The sequence below is a fragment of the Cyphomyrmex costatus genome, unplaced genomic scaffold (genome assembly GCF_001594065.2).
Source record: "Cyphomyrmex costatus isolate MS0001 unplaced genomic scaffold, Ccosl1.0 scaffold36, whole genome shotgun sequence".
In the NCBI taxonomy this organism is placed as follows: domain Eukaryota; kingdom Metazoa; phylum Arthropoda; class Insecta; order Hymenoptera; family Formicidae; genus Cyphomyrmex; species Cyphomyrmex costatus.
The window spans coordinates 1,136,160-1,158,077 of record NW_017277774.1 but is presented as its reverse complement, the minus strand read 5'-3'; positions in this window follow the sequence as shown (position 1 = coordinate 1,158,077).

Sequence of the window (21,918 nt, the reverse complement as noted above, 5' to 3'; positions counted from 1 at the left end):
GAGAATGGGAGGGGATGAGAGAATGTCCAATGGTGACATGTTGAAAGCATGCGCGCGACCAGGCCTGTCTTCACTTCTAAATCCGCAAAGATATTGCACGAACGTGCGAAGTGTTTGCTAAAGGATTCAGAGCAATCGTGCTGAATACTCTGAATCTGAAATTAGAATACCAGCCGACTTTCAGCGGGTCGATATGAGAAACGCGATAAGCAAACATACGCTGAGCACAGTCGCCTTTCTGCATTGCGCTTATCCCAATAACTTTTAGTATCGTAAAGCACCTACTATTGTGCATATTAGCAAACAGCAATGTCAGATCTTAATCCCGTTATTAAATTAATGTATTAATACATTAACACGTGTATAAGTATAATATAATATTAGCCCCGTTACATAAATATTAAATACAAACGTCTTCCAATTTTTCCACATTTTTTCCTAATTTTTACTTATTTTATATTTCAACGTTATAAATAATACATGAAAAAAACAATTTTGCCTGAATACAAATCTGAAAATAATTTTCTTGCACCATCAAAATAATTATATTGGAAACTATTATAAAAAAGAATAAGCAACGTGGCAAAAAATTTTGATATTCTAGCAACCAGTTTGAATTTCCAACAAAATTATTTTCAGATCTGTATCCAGCAAAATTTTTTTTCAATAAAATCTTTCCATGTTTGTACAAAGAGAGAGAGAGAGAGAGAGAGAGAGAGAGAGAGAGAGAGAGAGAGAGACTAATTTAAATTATTACTTTATCTCTTCGTCTCTCGATTATCAACATCAACATGGTTAACGTAATACGTATATAACCTAATGTATGCATTTAACAAAGTGACATTTATAAATCGTATGCGATTACGTTTTTTTTATTTATTTCAGAATTATGATGTTTTCTCGTTACAGGAAACGATTCAACGGATCGTAAAGCGCGGGGGCATTCTTCCGATCTCATTTAATCCTGAGGGAAGTTTCGAAGCGGTCCGGAAGGAAACTCGAGGAAGCTTCGGGCAAACTTGTGGAACGTCCGGAGGCGTGACAAGCGTCGCACGCGAAACAATTTCATTTATCACAAGAAAAATAGCGGTTTAACTCTACGAGTGGGCGTATCATACATTTTCCGCGAGTTCGAGGAGTTGAGGGGCAAAGGGCGGACAAGGCGGTGGAAAATGGAAGACACCGAGAGCAGGTCGTTTCTTCTTTGTCGTAGCCAACGATGAGGAGGGCACGAACGCAAGTGTATTAGCGTAGATGACATCCTCCACGCTATAAGTCATCGTAGTACAGTTTATTGTGCTCTCTGCTACAACACTTGAAGAAAATACAGGACGATTGTCAATGCCTCAGCGGGTCGTCTCGCGCGACGCGCGATGAAAAACATGCGTTTCCAAATAACCAGCGCGTGCATTGTTGACGCTAAAAATTTGCATCGCGAATGAGGCTACCGATATGGCATCACGAAAGCCACCGACGGGAAAATTATTACCAGACTAATTGGTAGACCCATGGCGGAAATTGCCCGTAGCGCGGATAACCGTGGTACTGCCGCATTAAAGTTCGCAATGCCAGCCACTCGCTGGAATACGCGATTGCCTCGTAAAGATAATTCCGAATGTTTTCCCGGCGTCGATCGATGAACTGCGCTCGTTGAATCCACGTAATGTCTATTTCCCGCGAAAGAAACTATCGACACGATTTCCTGTTCGTTGTATGATCATTATTATGAGTAATATGTGTCCTTCTCATTTTGATGCATATTTAACGACTGCCCGCGTCGTGATGGATGCCATCGGCGTTTCTTACTTCATATTGCTTACACGGATACTCAAGTGACATGTATCCACAGTGATGATGAATTCTAAACGCCCACGTCGTTCCCGGTAAAGATCGTTAGAGAAGAAGTTGTAGAGTTAATAAATAATCCTTCTACGTGGAAAACGAATCCATCAACAGTTACTCTCGTTAACTACGCGATTGAAGGCAACATCAAACGTACGCAAGCACACGCCCTGGGTCTAGTCTTCCTTTACCGAGAGGGGAAACCATAAATAAGTAATCTTCTCGTTTCCACGAATGCGCAGGAGAGCCCTGAATCTCGAAGATGATCGCCTTGAGTGAACGAGAGCAGGGATGCTACGTTTATTTTCTTTTTTTATTGACGCCGTAAATTTAACGGATTTTATTTTTTTCTCTGCTCTTATCTCTATTTTCCTTCTTCGCGGCACCGTTCCGTACGCAGCTGTTTTTATTCAACTCACTGCTTACCAGCCAATACGTTATCAAACGATGAGAGATTCTGAAAAACTATGTGTTCAAACGCTTACACTATACGACGTAAAAATAAAATAGTGGAAATTATAGCAAATATAATATCGATAAAATTATACATATATAATAATATGCAATATGTAATATTTTGGTACGAATTTAATAATAATTTAGAAAAGTTTCAAAAATAGACTGACATGAATAAATTAACAGTAAGAAAAGATTTAACTTCTGATTGTATTTCAGATATGTATCAAAATTTATTTGTAAAATTTAATAACATTCTTTGAATTCGATCTAATAGACTTACGACTCGTATAACACTAAATAACAAAATTATTAGAAATTTAAAACAACAATCAGCCAATGAAATCAATTAGCTAATCGAATACGAGATATTTGTTGTTCCTTCTTTTCGTTTAATGCTATTAATTAGATGATAAAACAAATGTTATCGTAACCGTGGGTTTTAAAACTACAGCTCCACACGATTATTGCAGAAATAGAAATAATGCCTGGGGCAACTTTCTCGAATCAGGCGAAGTAATCTTTCAAACCGTTTAACGTTAAACACGTATTACGTGAATGTTGCTCATTGGTATAATGGATGAAGGGTAATTCTATGATATATAATTTTCTGATTTTATAAGGAAAAAAAAAGTAACGTGCGTACAAGACGTTCAGACATTTGTAAAACGATAAAATAGTTTCTTTCGTCTGTATTCTCAAGGCGTGTACAGAGTAGGCATAATTTACATAAGCATTGATCGAGTGACTTAATGGATGAGTTTGATTATACATTAAACATGTCCATATTTTCAACGATAATAGGTCTTAAACGTGGAGAGATACTCGGAGCTAAATTGATATATAGAGATGACGAAACGGACCGTGATACACGTGGGCCGTGTGGCATGCGTAGAAAATACATTTAGGATGTTCGACGAAGCGTAGACGTTGAATTCATTTATCATATTCGTGAGTAACACGTAGATAGGTGCTCTAATTTACGTCGGAACGTGATCGGTCATATATCTACGGTAGCAGAAATACTTCTATATAGATATCGCTTAATTATTTCCTCGATAATAGAATCACGGATGGCCGCGCGTAGAAAGCATTTGAATGTTTCAATAAGTTCGTTTCTATCGAGTCCTTGATGGATTATCAAGAAAATCGGAAATACGACAAAACTTCAAGTTATTACAATAATAAAAAAATCCTCTAATCAACACTTCGAGGAAATTTGGAAACAAGAGCAGTCGTTACTGCAACAGAGACGGGGACGACAAAGTATTCAACGAAGGAGAATAATTCATAATTTTATATAATCCTCGCGCTGCAAGTAGATTATATGCGAAGCTTCGATTTTTAAAGTAGACCGCCTACTTCGGTTGAAGTACGTGCAGCGGTTACCGTGTACCTATAGGGATGAAAAAATGCTATTCAAGCCGGCAGGACGACGAGGTAAGAATCGATAGAGTTAGTCGCTTGTCTAATAGACTTAGATAAATCATCATGTCCTGAAAAGATAATCAAAGGCTATTCACCGACGAGAAATACAGATTGGCGTCGAACCGAGTTTATTTATCAATCGCGTGTTTAATCTCTACTAATTACCATAGCCATTACGCCGTGACTTTTGCTAACTACAACTTTTACCACCTGACTACAATAGATCTGAAAAACTTATTATACACGTAACATCAATCTATTTCAACTCCTTCATTCTAACAGCTTTATTCATAATTTTACAAAATTGTCATTGCAAATAGCTACTACATTTGCATATGATTTTAATGTGAAACAAAAATAACAATTTAATTTTTGACTAAATCATATAAAAATTTATAAGAATTTTTATTCGTAATTATCAGTTTGTAATTAATTCGTAATTTGTTTTTGAATAATTTATTAGTATGATACATTATTTTATAACACTAATAAATTGTTACTTAAGCAAGTTCTTATTTTATTAAAGATTACCGATTAAGAATAATCGATTATTATGATTTTTAAGGATTCTTCTTGCTGATCTCACAGAAGCAAATTGTGTATATTATCAATTTAGCCTGGCTCAGCAAAGCCGATTTACAAGGCGTCGCGACAACAAATTATATATCAGCAACCGGCTAAAGCCGACGATAATCTACTTACGTATTTCGCTCGAAAAATAAATTTAGCTCAGCCTTCAAGTAATCATGTGAATTTTGTCGATTATTGATAAAAATATTCGAATATGCAATGTATCATGCAGTAAAACTAATTTCTAGAAGTAAAAGAAAACGTAAAATACAGAGATAACGATACAACTAATTATGAAAAGTATGGCCTAATTAAGCATATCTTATTCGAATACTTGTGACTATAGAGACTTTAGTTTGAATTAAAAAAAATTTAATTTAATTTACATAATCAGTATTGAAACAATATACTGATTTTTTACACGTTACATTCATTATTATCATTTGAAAAATAAAGTGAATTATTAAATGGTCACATTAATGGTTTTGTATTGTAGAGAGAAGTACGCCACGTAAGGTACCTGAGTTCTCATTTTATAGGTTAATAAATGGCGCAATATAAAAACGCGTATAAGCTGTTTGCAGAGCGGACGTTACGACTCGATGGGTAAAATGGATGTGCAAACAAAGAAGTTCCATTTTCGCCATTCGTGCGCGCATCTTCGCGCGGATATGTAGATCATCATAAAAATTCATAACGTAGCACTAAAGAGCGCGTTTGCCTATCCTCGTAGTATTTACGCAGTATTTTAAAAATCATTGTAACCGGAGCTACGACGGCGCATTCGGTCGCAGCAAGAAATCTTGCATTTTCCTCGTAGAGTGCGCGGGATGCTTTAAACTCCTCTTTATGACGCTCTATAGTCGCATCACGATCCTTGCGTCTGTTTCCTCCGCGAATAACAGCTTTCGCATAGAACAGAACAGTTCTGTAGCGGAGCTTTACAGTTCTCGAGTTCCGCCGGAGACATTAATCTCTCTCTTATGAGTTACGCGCGGAGATGTACATATACATATACATATGTACATGTAAGTTATAAGGAGGTCGTAATCGATATTACAATCCTCAGAAATAGTATTTTTTGGAATAACAATCAAATAACAATAAAAATTAATCGTCATTTCACATAAAAAGTAAAATAATAAAAAAAATTGTCAAGTTTTTAACGTTTCCGTTGTGTATTATTATATATGTTTCACTTCTCGTGTGTACTTTGCCTTGTTATCGCGCGCAATATTGTATTATGAAAAAATGTTGGAAATGTGTCACGATATTTTCAATTATTTCAAACCTTTTTCTATTCCAACAATTTCCGCATTTTATAATAAACAAAAATAAACTGTTAGTAGATCACATTCGTTTCATAATCTATAATTAATTTAATACATAATATGTGTATCAATTATTATTACCATCGTTGTCATTAAATATTTGTGTAAAATATAACCTTTAGAAGATAATGGATTGGATAGATATTTTTTAAATGACGAAATAATCTATAAATTTATGTTTCTTTCCTTTACCGGTCCTTTTTTGTGCTAAACTTAGTTTTTTTTTACAATTGACAGCCTTCACACTACATAGCTGCGCGATATAATTTTATGGTCCTCCAGTGGCACTAAGTAGCGGAAAAAAAATAATCTCTCGATCGTGGGAGTAATGACTTGCATGTCGGTCAACCTGGTTCTACTTTACCTCGACGATTATGGACGTCATGCATTAAAGTCAAGTACTGGCATATCGCAACCAGGGACTCTTTGAAATATCGGATATCGGTACCGAAATATTTCCCACGAAAGCATGACTTCGTAAGATCTATAATCATAGGATCGGTACGATGTGTGAATTATGTTGCTTTCATTGCACACAAAAGCTGCAACGTTTCAGCCCGATTCGTCGGTCATACGTCAGAGAGTTCTCTTTTTCTTAACATACTTTTACGATGAAGATATATATACAAGAAGAAACGCGACTGAGACGGTAAATAGTAAAAAAAAAAAAAAACGAACAAGATTAAAAAATAAATAACAGGTCTTGGTATGCTTGCTCCACGGTAGTTACACATTATTCGTTAACACAAACGCGCGGGATTATAATTTACAATCGTGGATATCAGACAGCTGCTGCGCCGATCAAGAAGCAAGAGAAAAATAAACAGCCTCACCGCGCGATCTCAATTATCGCGCGATGCTGGACCTTCGGCGGATCATTTGCTGGGGCTTAATGTAAGGTCTCGTCCGGTTCCCACCTCATGATTTATAGATTATTACTAAATAACCGTCCGTCATACACTCACGCAAAATCTCTACATGACGTAGGGTGGTGGTGTTGGACACATCGCGGGAATTACAACCTTCGATGTCGACCAGAGAACGCGTGCGTGTCCGCATGCGTGCTTCCCTCTCGACTGCCCTAGTCCTCCTTGTCCCCCCAATCGGCGCGGCGCGGAGAAAAAGAAATACAAACTGCGTCGGATGCAATTACCGCAACTGCACCGAGCATCCCGCAATTATCGGGAGTCTCGATGCTCGTTACGCGAAACGGGGAAAAGGTGAAATCACTTTGTTGGCTGCAGCGACGGAGAAGTTGAAGGTAATAATCAGCAGTCCGCGCGGAGAGCAGAAGCACTAAAAAGTATATACAAAAGAACGACCGATTCGCGGTAGAACCTCTCTTTCTCCGGCACGACCAATTCCGCGACTTCTCACGCATGGAAGATTTCGTTCCGTGAAACGCTAATTGTCACAGTAATTACATGCAATTGTCCTAATTATGTGCGAGATTTTCATTTAATCATATTTCGAACGCGAACGCCAATAATTATGTAAGTACGAGACGATGAATACGAATTCATCATGGAACAAATCGATCGCTTATTACATGAAAAATAAGGGAAGGGAGGGCGGGGGAGAGGGAGAAATGTTATCACGTAAAAAAAATTGATACGGCAGAATAAAACTACGCGAAAGGTCGGAATTGCGATATAAATTACGACGTTCCGTTTGTTTGTAGATAAAGCGAATGCTGTGGAGCGCTCTGGAGAAATCATCACGATGCGAGATGCATTATGCAGCAACAACAACGGAGTTTCCAATTGGTTACCTCTCGCGGATGAAATTGACTGCGCGAATAAAATTCCCACGATTTGCACTGCGGCGGTTACCACCGCGCTCTGTAAGTCTGAAACCGCGGGGGCGCGCCTCTGTTTCGTCGGAGAAAATGAAAAGACGCGGGGAAGGAGCGGTTCTTCGGTGAGGCGCGCACCAGTTTTAGGCGCCCATTTAAAATTACGGCGAAAGCGCGCACCGTGCCCCGGTGCTTTCCAATTTTCGCGCGGAGCACAAGAACGTGCTAAACGACCGTGGCGTTTCCTCCCCATAATCCTTTCTCCTGTTTCTATTTTTCCCAGATACTGAGTATGTGCCGCCGAGCGTGAAAGCCGTGTGCGGAATAGCATTTGGTGTCTACCCTCGCAGGTTTTAACGGGCAGTCCCGTATGCCAGACGCGTGCCAAGTTTCCCCCGTTCTCCTTCACTCGCGTCATTCTCGTCCTTGCTGTATATACGTACCCTCTACATACATGTGGTGTTTGTGTGCGTGCATGTATCTGACCCTCAGGAAGAACCCGCGGAAACAGCTCCTATTTTCGCCCCGCACACACTTCTCTCTATCTCACTCTCTCTCTCTTTCTTCGTGCCACTGCCTCTCACCATCCTTCCTATTCTCAACGAGAAGGATCTCGCCTATCCACTATCCAGCAGCAGCATCCAGCGGCCACTTTCGAACTCGGCGTCATGTGCGTTTCTCTCCTCTCTTTATTTTCTTTATTTTTCCTCGTCTACGCGACGTCTGGTTCACCGATACTTTTGCCGTTTCTTCCTGGTTCTTTCGTTCACGAATCCAACAATATTCTTACAATATAGGACATCGAACACTGCGGGATCTCGTTACAGCCAGTATTCTCTGAGTTTTCAGGAGATGTGGTCGAGTCGAATACTCTCTCGTCTCCGAATAATGCTTCTCACGTTATCTCGTGCGACGCTACATAATGCATTTCATCGCAGAGGTAAAATCGTCCTTCCGCAGATACGATATAATGCACTGAAAATTTGTTAAACGTTATACTTTTTAATCCGATTAATTCAGACATGCGGACAAATTCAATTTGCGTCTGCATGATTTATTTAATTAGAATAAAAAGGTAAAAATTGCAGTAGAATATATACATATGTGTCATGTAATATTAAATATACTATATTCTCAAGTTATTTTCTACAATGAAATATATATTTAAAAAATACTAACAAATTTTTTAAATATATTTTTTATTCAAAATTAAAAGTGTACAATGATCACTGATATATTCATGATACAGAAGAATCTCTGCTCTCTTTCTATCAATGCTCTTTGATATCTACTAGTTTTTCAATAAAGATTCCTTTTACTAATTCATACAAAGTTCAAGAAATAATTTATAAAAGAATTTGTTTTCTGTTGTAACATACATTTCGAATTATTTAATACAGCGTAGTTCGATGTACTTCGTCATTTATTAATAATATGATACGATTACGGACAAGCGAAATTCAAGTTGAATACATTAAGTAGCAAATTTTGGAGTCGACTAACTCGGGATACAAATAAGCGCCACGAGCATTATAAGAAAGCACAAAAACATATCTGAAAGACTTTTTGTTTAACCAAACCCTCCATCCAAGTTTTAAAGCTGCAGCTTTCTCGTGGACATTGTTCTACAGAAACCCACTTTCCAGGGAGGAGAAGACAGATTTGAGTGCTCCTTCGATAAAGTTCCAGACCGTTCTTTGTATCCTGTTACTTATTTACTCCCGTTAAAAGAACGTCCCGACTAAGGAAAAAACGCTGTAGGGAGTCGAGGAAAGAAGATTTTCAGTAGCGCATTGGCGAGCTTTAAAGATCTTTTCAAGCAGGGACCCATCCTAAATGCATAGCACGGGCTTGGACATTACGTTATCTCGTATTCGACAATATACTCGTATTTATTCATCCAAAAGAATTTTCCGATACTGCAGAGGGTACTGATGAGTTATTGTGCTCAGCGACGAGTATCAGGGTGCATGTCGCGAATATTTATTCACGTGCGAACTTTCGATGCAATTCAGCTATCCTGTGATTCTTCCAATAACCGTTCTGCACGTCAGTAATTAAAATACTAGAATGTTTTAATTCACATATTGTCTACAGGGGGTTGGTCGTATTTAAAATACGTGTGTATTTGAAATAAAATAAAATAAAATGAAATATATTTAGTATTTGTTACTTTAAATAATTTCTTTTTTATAATACTCTCTACCTCTTTTTAATTTTCTAATTTAAATAAGAGAAAAAGAAAAAAATTATTTAATTTTAAATAAATATTTAAAAAAAAAATGTTTACTCAGTCAATTTTAATTAATTTGATTTTCTTTTGAAATGAAAAAAGAACAAAAACTAATGTTGTAAAGTGGCGATGAGTTGTGCGCGCTACCTGCATATGTGCTCGCGAATTAACGGAATTAGATCTTATACACAAGCATTTTGTTTTGTGCTTTGACGCGTTTTACGTTGTTAATTTGTTTCTTTTTCACTTTTAAATTCGAAAGGTCTGCTCTTCGTTTCGTTGTTAGTAGTTATATATTTATATTCTTTATATGATATAATACAGTTAAATAGATAAATATATGAAAATACCTAATGTACATTTAAATAGACAAAATAATATAAAAAACTATTTTGTATCTGTAAATAAATAAGCTATAAATAAATCGTATATTATTTTATCTTTATGGTTTATGTTCTAATTTGCGGACTGTTTTTTAATACCAAGTAACTTTTACTTTGTTAAATATTGTAATTAGTAAATTAAAGAGAAAATCTGACATCCATTTAAAGTCATGATAGTTTTGAATAATTATATATTTATATTTCTTTTATATATTTTTTAATAATCTTATTTTTATCGATTTTATCGTCATAAAAGACAATGGTGAAATAATTGCTAGTCTTAATCACAGGATGTTGCTGGCACATATAATAATTTTTCTTATGTTGAATTTCCGACGTGGTAAGTGAAGAAGAGGTCCAAAAGAGTAAAGCTAATGAGGATAGAATCCAAAGAAGAACGTGATATACTATACGGCGAACATGAACGGGCAGGAAAGTCTGAAATCACGTGGCAGTAAACTAACGGGAGCTTTCGGTATATACCCTTCCGCGTGTCCCGAAAGAGGGCTTTCCGGCGTACGAACGGCGTACGACGTGTTATCCGGCTCGAGATTACTTCTTGGAGCGGAAATAGGGCGTCGACTAAGACGCCGTTTCGAAATTACCGTATAATTCTGCGCAGGTACTGTCGCCGTCGTCAACGAAAATAATAGCAAAGAGCGCGAATCAAGAAGATGGACCTCAGTTATTAAACAAATTATTACGCAGAGAGGCTGAAGAGCTCACGCGCGTACGCGCCATGTTAACGTGCAGCCAACCATGAATGTTTGAACAAACTCATTGTCAGCTTTGTAAAGAAATTGAAGAACAATTCTGCCAATTAATCTACATTACAAAACGTAGTGTGAATATATTTTTTACGTTCGCATACAATTTTCCTCTCTTGGTAATAACAAGGTTCAAATATTTTTAGATATTCTATAACATATACATAACACGTATATAGAATAATACTATAAAATATTTACGAGCGTAGCCATACAATATCAATGAGGAAGTCGAATCATTGGAAAACTAATTTGATTTAGTAACTGCGTCGTTTATTAATTTTTTTACATTATTCGGCATTTTTAAAATATTTTTTTAGAACGAGTTTGATAGAAAATTGTACACGTAATAGTTGCGATTCGAATTGTAAATTATACCACAGCGCAAAAAAAATTGGCGAGTATTTTATGTGAGTAAAAACCATTATGTCAAATATTCAGTGCAAAAATTACATTTCACTTAATCAAAAAACAGTTGAGTGCACGTATATCGCTCGTTTCGTTAGTAGTTTAACTTCCTCGAGCTCGGTACTCGGTATTGATTCAGCCCGAAGTCTCGGATTACCTAATTAACGGATCCTTCTATCTATTCCGGAATCTGCTCAGGCACCGCCTCTGTGCGACGCTCATTACTCTTTGATCGAGCGGGTGAAGCACGAGTATAATTCTCAAAGGAAAATTTTAAGCGGTCGAGACGCGGCACGGATGAGACGTAAAGAGACAGCGGCGATACACGTTCTCGGTTGGTAGTTGTGTGACAAAAAAAAATAAAAAATAAAATAGCGCTCAATTCAGGAGGAATTGAGAGACAAAGAGAAAATGAGAGAGAGAGAGAGAGAGAGAGAGAGAGAGAGAGAGAGAGAGAAAGGAAAGGGAGAGAAAGAGAATAACAATAAGAGAGAAAAAAAAAATAGGTACTTGAACGAGCCGTGGGACGGTTAAATAGCCCGTTTCCATTGGCCGTGTGTAACTTGCGAAGCTCGAGTGACTTCTCCATTACCTTCCATGCGATCTTTCCACGTCGGAAGTTCATTTTAATGCGTTCGCATCAAGATGGGTGCTGGCGACCCTGGCAAGCCTTCTCGAGTGTCGCCTAGTTTCGCGACTTGGTGGAAACTTTCGGCGAGTTCCATTCAGGACGATTCAAAATGGAACATTCGCTGAAGCGCATCCTTCTTCGATACTATATCGAGTAATCTGAGACGACAACATGACAACGAGCTGGACGCTACCACGTAATTGTAATTGCAACGAGGAGTTTCTAGAACAATATACATCCGAATGTATCGAAATTAGATATTGCGATGAGCTCGGAGTATTCGCGGTGCGCCAAGTCCGTCCAAGTTTCTGGCGTGCATTACCGAGGATTGGATCGGTGCATGTAACGATACGTCCTCACTATGATCTAAATCACGCGGGAATGTCGGAGAAATCCATTTCGTGCCGTCGCGCTGACTGCTATCACCGTGCTGATTAATAGGAATACCAAATTCTCGCGATCGTACTTAAAATTCCGAATTATACGGCTGAATAGATGGTTTCGTGTTAAGATAATATTGATTTAGCGTAATGTAATATATAAGGCTCCGACGAGTTTGGTCAACTCAAGATTGGTATATTAAGAAGACATTTGACGTTTGAACGAATATTACATTTGACGTATTTGGCGAAAAGTTTTCAAAATACATGTTATTAAATACTTCAATCAATTTGTGTCGACAGCATTTAAGTATCGTTTAGTCTTCAAACTTATGTATTTCATCATGTGATCGCTCAAATTTATTAAAATTCCTGTATGTACATTTTATTCTCAAAACAATTATAGAAATTACAATAATTATATATATTACAATTTAATTGACAGAATTAGAATAATTTCGAACAAGTAGCTTATATACTTGCTCAATTTTTTATCCCTATCATTAATACGAATAATAACGTGACAAAAAACGGAAATTATTCTAAATCAAAAAATCAAATTGTGATATAATTATTATTGTTGTAATTTCTAATCATTGTTTTGAGAGTAGAATGCGTATACAGAAGTTTTAATGGCACATTGTAAATTCAACATAAACTTGAATACATTGAACATAAATTCGGAATAATACAGTGCAAGAAGTTCCAATTTTAACATAAAACAATTTTGTTCGGAATTTATAATGCGGTAAAAATAAATAAATTTATCGATCAATTCCGAGAATATTCTGTAGCAATAACGCATTTTCGAAATGTAGTCTGTCAGATACGCTGCTTCGTCAGATACGCTGTTATTTCAGGCTCACAATTGAGAACAGGTTCTGTGTGACCAATTCGGTTCAATGAAGCTTCGAGAGCATGATCTGGATACTAAGCTCATCTCGATTCCGCTGACCAATCTCATTACAGCGAATCCAATGACATGGTTGGAAACTCATCCTTAAGTCGTACTGTTTTAAGAAACCCAATAGTACGTACGTGAATGAAATTATTCAAATTGTTCATCATCGTGCAACTCCAATCAAATATATAGACGTTTCTCTATAGATATTTTTTCGAACATAATTAATTATATAAGTTTTACAAAAATCTCTTTTGATATTTTATGTATATGAATATAAGTTCTGAAGTTTGTCTTTCTTCGGATTTCCTTTGAAAAAATATAGTTGCCTCGATATTCGAAACAATCTAGTTCTCAAGTATCATTAGTTAGAAGTATTAATTTACCTAATTTATAAATATCTTAAATACATTGTCGAAAATAGAATTATTAATCAGTTTTCAATAAACAAGATTTTTAGTTTTACTGTCTTCGACTCTTCCAGAATTATTTTTAATCCTAATATTATATCGATACTAAAAAATATACTTTACATCTTATGATATAAAACAGAAGGTTCATATTTATCGCATATGTCGATGTATTATACAACAGATATCTCTACTTAGTAAACCTCAAAGGAGTCATGTCGACGTCGTAGATATCGATTAGGAACACAGTATTGCCAATGAAACTTACATTATTTAGTACACTTGGTTACTCCGGACACAAGCGGCCGGATTACAACGATTACGTGACAACCCAACAGGGAATTTCGCTCTTGAAAGTGTGACATTAGAATGATCCCATTTTTCAATCTTTCGACGATCGAGACATGAACGGGTCGTGAAAATCCTTTATCACTTTTTTTTTGGATATCACGAAAAATACTAAACAATTTCTTCGTGATTGCCACGATTCCACGAACTCGAAACGATATATCCTCAGCTTTTGTTCTAGTCGGGATAAATGAAGTCGGGGATAATGTGTATCCAGTCCTAACGTTATCCTGACCAATGGAATAGAAGGTTATTAAAGAATAACTTCGCGCGTACCGGAATTCCCGCAATCGATCAGTGCACTCGAGAATTTCGTCGTTTGCCGTTCAAACAAGGTACACTTTGTGATATTATAAACGTGCTCTGTAAAATGAGTACGTTGACAATGTCACAAGAATATAAATGAAAATTGACAGCCAATTCACTTATAATTATCAATAAGGTAAGTCTGAACAAAATTTATTGATTGAATAACCCTTTGGGCTAGGTAGGATCAGAGAGAGTGTGATACCCGAGATCCTATTAATTATAGCTTCAAAAGAAAAATTATATACCTATTGTACTCGAGTCTTCCTCTGCACATTTTTATTCGTGTTAACACAATAAGATAAAAAGCTTAGTGTCAAGGATAGAAGAACCGACAAACTCAACGTTTTAGGTTTTAGCGGGACCGAAAATTTTGTTAACACCTCTCCATCAGTTTGCAGAACTAATACGTTTCGCAATGTTTGTTTAATACCCTTTCCATGTCTCATGCTGCTCTCTTGTTTGTTATTACAGCGTTTTTGATCCCCAGTATTTTTACCTTCTGTGGTTTTATATTATTTTTTTATATTTTTCCAGAAAACAATCTCAAAATTTTACTTTTTATACATATTCTCGTATTATTTTTTAATTTTCTAAAGAAGAGAATGGCTAGAAGAGTCAACGCACCGATCATTTATCTTTAAATTTCTTTAAATTTGCTTTACATTCTCTACTTTTACTTATATTTCTCATTATCCTTCAGAAACTTTTAATCACGATTTCATAATACAGATGTAATTTTTCAGCAAAGAATATTACGACTTGAATAGAATCCTGGAATTGTCTCTTTCGCAAGATTAATCAATTTACCACGATGTTCCAATCAGTTGGAATCTAAAACTCGCGTGGCCAATGCTGTAGTGTACGCGGTAGATAGCGAAATTGTACGGCCAATGAAATATCTGCCGTCGTCCGGCATCGCCCGAAGATTTGTCAAACGGGGAATTGATTTAGGTCCAGGGGCTTAACCCCTGAGGGAACCCACAGCACCAGTTGGTTTCCCTTAGAATTCGTTCGATCGAAGATCCGCGTACGACTTGCACGCAAATAAATTGAGACCGTTATACTGGTCAGGAGGCCGAAAATCGTGTTCGTTATTTTCTCTTATTATTTACCTTATCAATAACCCATTTGGAATTGTGTGACAAATTGTGTTTATAATAATGTCTCTGGATTACAATTCTTCATATTTTTTTCATAATTTGTTTAGCATGATTGCAACGATTATAAATTTATGCTTTAGGAAATATAAAGTGTCACAAATTTTTGTATAATAGAAAAGAGTCAGCCAACAGATTTGCGTGGATTTCGCGTTAAAACTAATTGCGTGAGTGAGGTAAAACCCGGAATGTTAATTTAATCAGGCAAAGTTAATTGTTGTTATTATGAACATACGTCTACAAAGTTATATAATGCATTTTTTTTACGGAGTAGTATTATGAGCGTCGTTACAGTCGCGTAACAAGCAACCATAATTACGGCACAGAAATGTGCAAGTGTTTAATGCCGTAAATGACATTAAAAAAATTTACGGTCTTACGCCATATAAAATATTGTAAACGCTATACAAAATTCCGAAGTTACGACGTAGATTCTTTCGAGCAACCTACATTTATTCTATCGTTGACAGAATCATAATAAAAAGACAAGAATCTACGAAACGGGTCATCAGTGCCCTTTACGGCAGTTTACTCTTGTCATATAAAAGTGAAGCGACTTTTTCTTTAGTTGAAACAGAAAGAAAACGATTAATGCAAAAGGTGTGTATGTGTGCGAGTATGTTTTACATCGTAAATAAGGCGGGACACGTTCTCGGACTCTAACGTAGGCCATTAGATTCATCTTTGGTTCCATTAACCCTTGCGTACGTGATGGTGAGTGTGATCTCCACCTAGAGTGTAAGAAATATAGTGCGAGAAAGCTTCGGCTAATGGTCAACCAGAAGAGAATCGATAAAATACGAAGAATCCTAATGCATCGGAATAGATCGTAAACTGTGCTGACTGTATATACAACGCGCTACTACGATTGTACAAAAAGATGGAAAATTCTTTTAATGCAAAACGCGTACAAAACACAGAGTTGCGAAAATAATATTGGAAATGACGATAGCATTGTATGACAGAATAAATAGAAAAGCGTATAAAAATGCTGAATTAAAATTTTGTAAATTCATCATTTTTGCGGCCTGCGTGAACTTCCATTGAACAAGCACAAAAACACGCGAATTGTTACAAAATACATATATATTTTTAATACAAATATGCTAGCGGCTAACTATCTGAACAACAGAAAATTAACAATAGTTATGCGAAAACAATGTGGAATTTTTTTTTTAATGTTTCGCACAACAATTGTAACTTGTAAAAATTAAACATTTTTCTAATACAATCTTCGAATATCATTTCACTTTATTTAATTGTGCTGAAACACTTGACTAGAAGCATACGGGATAATGTATGTTGTTTATTTTCGTAAATCAAGTTTGCTCGAGCAAACACATGGCCAAACCTCACTCGTAGTGTTTGGAAATCGGACATTAATTCAATTGTCCTCTCTCCTCAGTTACCGCCATAAATTACAGGTTTCCAATTTCCAGAAGCCGAATTGTTGTGCCTAGCGCGGGTGGACGTGGTTAAGGAAAAGCGGTGGCGACGGAAGGGAGGAACATACGTCGGTCATACCGGTTGCGTTTAATTATCCACGGACTCAGCGAGCTCTCAGAAGGACGTAGCGGTGTTGAATTTCCTGTAGGTAGACGTCTGAAAATCTTGTTAGAGTTTAATTGTTAATTTACCACCTCGGCTACTAGGAGCACCTTGGACTCGGTGCTAGGGACAAAATGGGATTCGTCGGGCGCTTTCAAGGGAGGTACCGAAGGGATGCAAAATCACTCAAGCAAGAGACGAATAACCCGCATAAAAGCAAGTTTGATCCTCGTCAAGGTCCAGGAACAAGATACGAAAATTTATCCCGAGTGCCCGAACATACTCGGATTATTGTCATTATATATTCTTGGCCGGAGGTGTCTTTATGGCTCTATGTGCATGTCAATATCCTTATATTAAGGACTAAGGGCTAATCGATATCGTATAAACTGGACCATTAAGCCGCGCTTAAAGAGAGATAGATTCTTCCTCGGTCGCGAAAAGTCTTATTGGCGTTCAAATGCTCGATCGTAGTGGTGTGGCCATTGTGTTAGCAAAGTTTGTTCAAATTGAAATTCTTTCACATAAACAATTTCTTACAATTAGTATTTCAGCCTGGTTTACATTCTACGGGAGCACTCCACAGTCTCTGTTCTATCCATCTTAGATATATCGTTATACATTGATATCTCCGATTATTTGATCGCAATTTTCAGTGCGATTCGTACGCCGGATTTCTCGCTCTACATATCGCACGTATTATCACGTAACATGTCGGCACGTATATCCGGCATATACAACGCTTTCTGTCAAAAGTAAGTTTCTAACAGTCTAATCAAATTGGATGAACGTACATCTCGAGTTTCCTAAACTTCCAAGACGTGTATAAACTTATCCGCGGCTCTACTTCTCCTCTTCTCTCCCCCTCCTTTGAGTCTTGCGGACGACATCACGCGAAACGCCGACAAGATATTTTAAGCCGGCACGTTTCGCAAATTTGGTAATTTTGGCGGAAATTCCGGTTGTACTGAAACTTCGACGAGGAAATGCTAGATAGCGCGTTCCATCTAGTTCCGTTACTAGGTGCACACCTAATTATAATGTACGTACTTTGGCGCAACATCTGTTATTATTACTGTCATGCAACTTCGATCCCTTGTGCCTAATACTGTGGAAATGATTTACTCTAACTAGAATTCTATATTGTGGTTGATGATGAAAATAAATGACTAATTATGTGAGTAAAATTGTTGCTTTTGAAAAATATCTGAATGCTTTAGAATAATGCATTGATTGAAATCTCGAATTTTAACAGAGTGAAATGAAAAAAAGCTTAATTTCTAATTTTACGATGAATCGATGACTGATACTACCTAAGTTAAACATATTTCACACTTTGAACTGTGTGTTTCCATTACTAATTTTTTTTATTAAAAGCATGAAATAACAAATAATCGGAGTAATACAAACAACGAAAGACTGATGTACTGACATTTATTTAATGAAATTTTGTGCACTTGTACGAAATGGAATATTTAACGTACGATTATATCGATAATTATATTATAATAATTAATACGCACACGATATAATTAATTGATAGTTTTTTTTTCCTAAATTATTAAAATTACATAAATAATTAACACAAAATAATAATAACATGTTAATCTGAACATATGACGATTATCTAAGATCTAAGGAGTAGAGATTGATTTTCGTGGAACAAAACATAATTGATCTAAAAGAATGTATAAAATAATACAAACCAATCATCGGGAATGGACTACCAAACGTCAGTAAGCGACCACCAAACGAATGCTTACAGCCATTATTCCATTTGCAGTCTGCAAAGCCGAGTTTTAGATATGGGGGGGGCTAACTTCACGCACGTTCTTCTTTTTTTGACATTTCTCATTATATCTTTGACTACCAAACGTCCGGAATGGACTACCAAACACCACCAAACGACCACCAAACGAATGGTAATGGTCATTTTTAGATTTGCAATAGTGGGGGGGCCAACTTCACATAGCCCGTTGTTCGAGTTTTAGCTTTCGAACAAGATTAAGAGCAATTTGTTATGATTTTTTTGTGTAAAGATATTGGTAATTATAGTGTCCCATGATCTCTTGAATCAATGACGTAGTTATCCTGCAGCGCGCGTGTGTTCTTTGATGGCGGCGTATCATATTTCAAAGCACTTGCACGACACGTGTTTTCACATTAGTTTTTTTGGTAACATATAAGCACAGCTGTCAAATTACAAACAAAAAATATGCGCGGCTTTCTTTCATGAATGATGCGCGCGTTCGATTTTGGAAACTTTATTACTTGACGAACAGTTAACATACAGACAAGCGACAAAAACGAATCTTCTGCGTTTCACATCCTGTTTGTGTTTAAACTTAATACATACTTTTTTATTATAACACGTATATTGTTTGTACATATCTACAGTGTGAAAACCAATAACAATATTCTAATCTATAAAAAAAAACTTACAGTAGATAAATATTAAGAAGTACTCAAAGATATCCTATATTATAAAGGTTAAAAAAAAGGTAAAAAACGTCATCCATTCTAACTTTCTCAGATATATAATACATAATATAATATCTAATCGTTACTCAGAATATTTTATCGCAATGTTAAGTTATTGGAATATCAATACGACCTTTATTTAAATAATTGGCAATCATCCGTGCAATTAATTGACTGTAGATTAACAATTTATAAGGGTGTAATTTATTCAAGCACAGACACGTGACACCAGTTCTTTCACAATAAAAAATTTATATTTTGCAAGAAAATGAGATTCCTAAAGTATATAATTTCGATGTAAAATTTATGAGAGCAATAATTTTAAAAACTGTATAATTAGTTTCCAAAGAGTATAAATGTAAATGTAATATTCATGATAAATTAACTGCTAAGACAATAATTATTTGTGTACAGAATTTGCAATGCTGTTGTATAGTTTTTCAAGAATAAATAAAAAGATATCTGAATATATATATATATATATATAAATGTCGATAAATAAGAGGAAAAATATAAAATACTTTTTTCCTTTTTTTGTGTATTTACTTTAAAAATACTACAATATAATCCATTTATATGTCAATAACAAATAATCATTGATTTATTCCGACGAAATTAAATTAGTGAATATAATAAATATAATTGTCGGAAACAAGTTTAATCCTGGTCGTTTGTCGAGGAAGTATTAACTGAACATTTATTTCGTCGGTATCACAATGTCTGGAATGTGAAATTTCTTGCAAAATATTCGATGTTCTAACCTTGCGGGATACCGTCTACATGCATAAATATGTAGTGATAAGCGCAGCGGAAGCTCGTTAAATCCCGCGTGTCTTCCGGTATATGTTCCCGGTATATGTACGTCGACCTATCGTTTTACGATCACGAAACCTCATCGCGTATGAGATTCGCGAATAGCTTTGAAAAATTAACGAGACCCCGTTTCAATCTTGATTTCAATCTAATTCCTTCTATCCACGTATAGTGACTCACATTTTTTATTTACATACATTCATTATTAAAAAGCCAAAACGACACGTGTACATCATGTGTAGAAGCACTATGCGTATAAATTTCACAAAGTAAGATAAGAGATGTGGACGTTAGCATAAAGCTTATATATTACCGCACAAGACCTGCAGAAAGATTAATGTGCGTTATATACAGCAAGATTTTTTAAAAAATTATATATTATAATCTCTTTGTGCATTTTTGTCCATAATTTTCTCACCAATAAACTCACTTATGAACTTGTCCCTTATTAATTTTTTACTCCGCTTAATCACCAATAATCATTCGCCTAGCAGATAAACGAAATAAGCTGCTACTGTAATTTGTAAATAATTAGGCGAAGCAATGGAATAAATTGTTCGCTATAATGCGACGCAATCAATTGGAACACTCGTGATCGAAACGGAATTTAACCAGTTTTTCAAGAGACATATCATTTCTATGTATGTTTCTCCGATTACGATCGATATTCGATATTTAACTGCTTCTACGTCAACTGATTTCTCGCGAGACCGAATAAAATTTCGACATTCATTACTCGAATTTGTGAATTATAAATAGAGCAAAATGCTACCGAACCTTTGATCAAGCATATATGCTGTTTAATTGGTACATAAAAAACGAAATGCAACAAATTTTGTATACGTAGTAACTTTTGTATTTTATTCAACGAGATGACCAATTACGATCGCTGCAATATTAACGAAAAATAATCTTTGTAAGAATATTTGCCTTTGCTGCTAATGTTCGTAACTCATTTCGACGTTAATTGGTTGCATCGACAATTAGTTTGGTATCTATTTAATAGATAATGACGTATGCTTTGAAGAAATAACGGAATAACATCATGAAAACAAACGTGTTTCGCTTTTTCAATATTAATATACACTTTGTATATATAATCTCAATTTTTTCTACATATTTACATTTCGCAGTTTTCAAACTGTGGTGCAAGTTGATAGCGAGAGCTGTTGGTTCCCGAAAAATTATAGGGTAAGGTCTTTCCTGCTTTCGACCTTACGGGATGTTAGCGCGAGTTAGTGAACCGTTGCGCCGAAATTAATAGATCTCCGGTCTCCTGCTTCCGGAAGGTGAAAGAGCCTTGATAAACAGCACGAACTCTGTATCACTACCGCTTTTTTAAAATTTATGTCCTGCCGCGGGCTTCAGGTCCGCGCAGTGATTTTTCATTGGACCCTTTGCCCGGTATCGGCGAAAGAAAAAGCGGTATACGGCAGTCGAAGTTGTCTATGGTACGCTGGAAATGCGATCGATCTTTTTTATTCCTGGTTGTAAACGCAACCACCGCGTATAGCAGTTGTTATGTTACCCGTACTGAAATTTGGAAACCAATCCGACGATAGTTTCCTCGTATCAAAAGATATATGATATATGGTACTGTTTTACCCTTTCTCCTTTGTTTAATTTATTTCGTATTATGTACAATTATATTTTTTCTAAAATATAAGTGCATTGCTATTTAACGTATTCAACACTCATTTTGTAAAAGCTGTTTTCAAAGTTTGGGT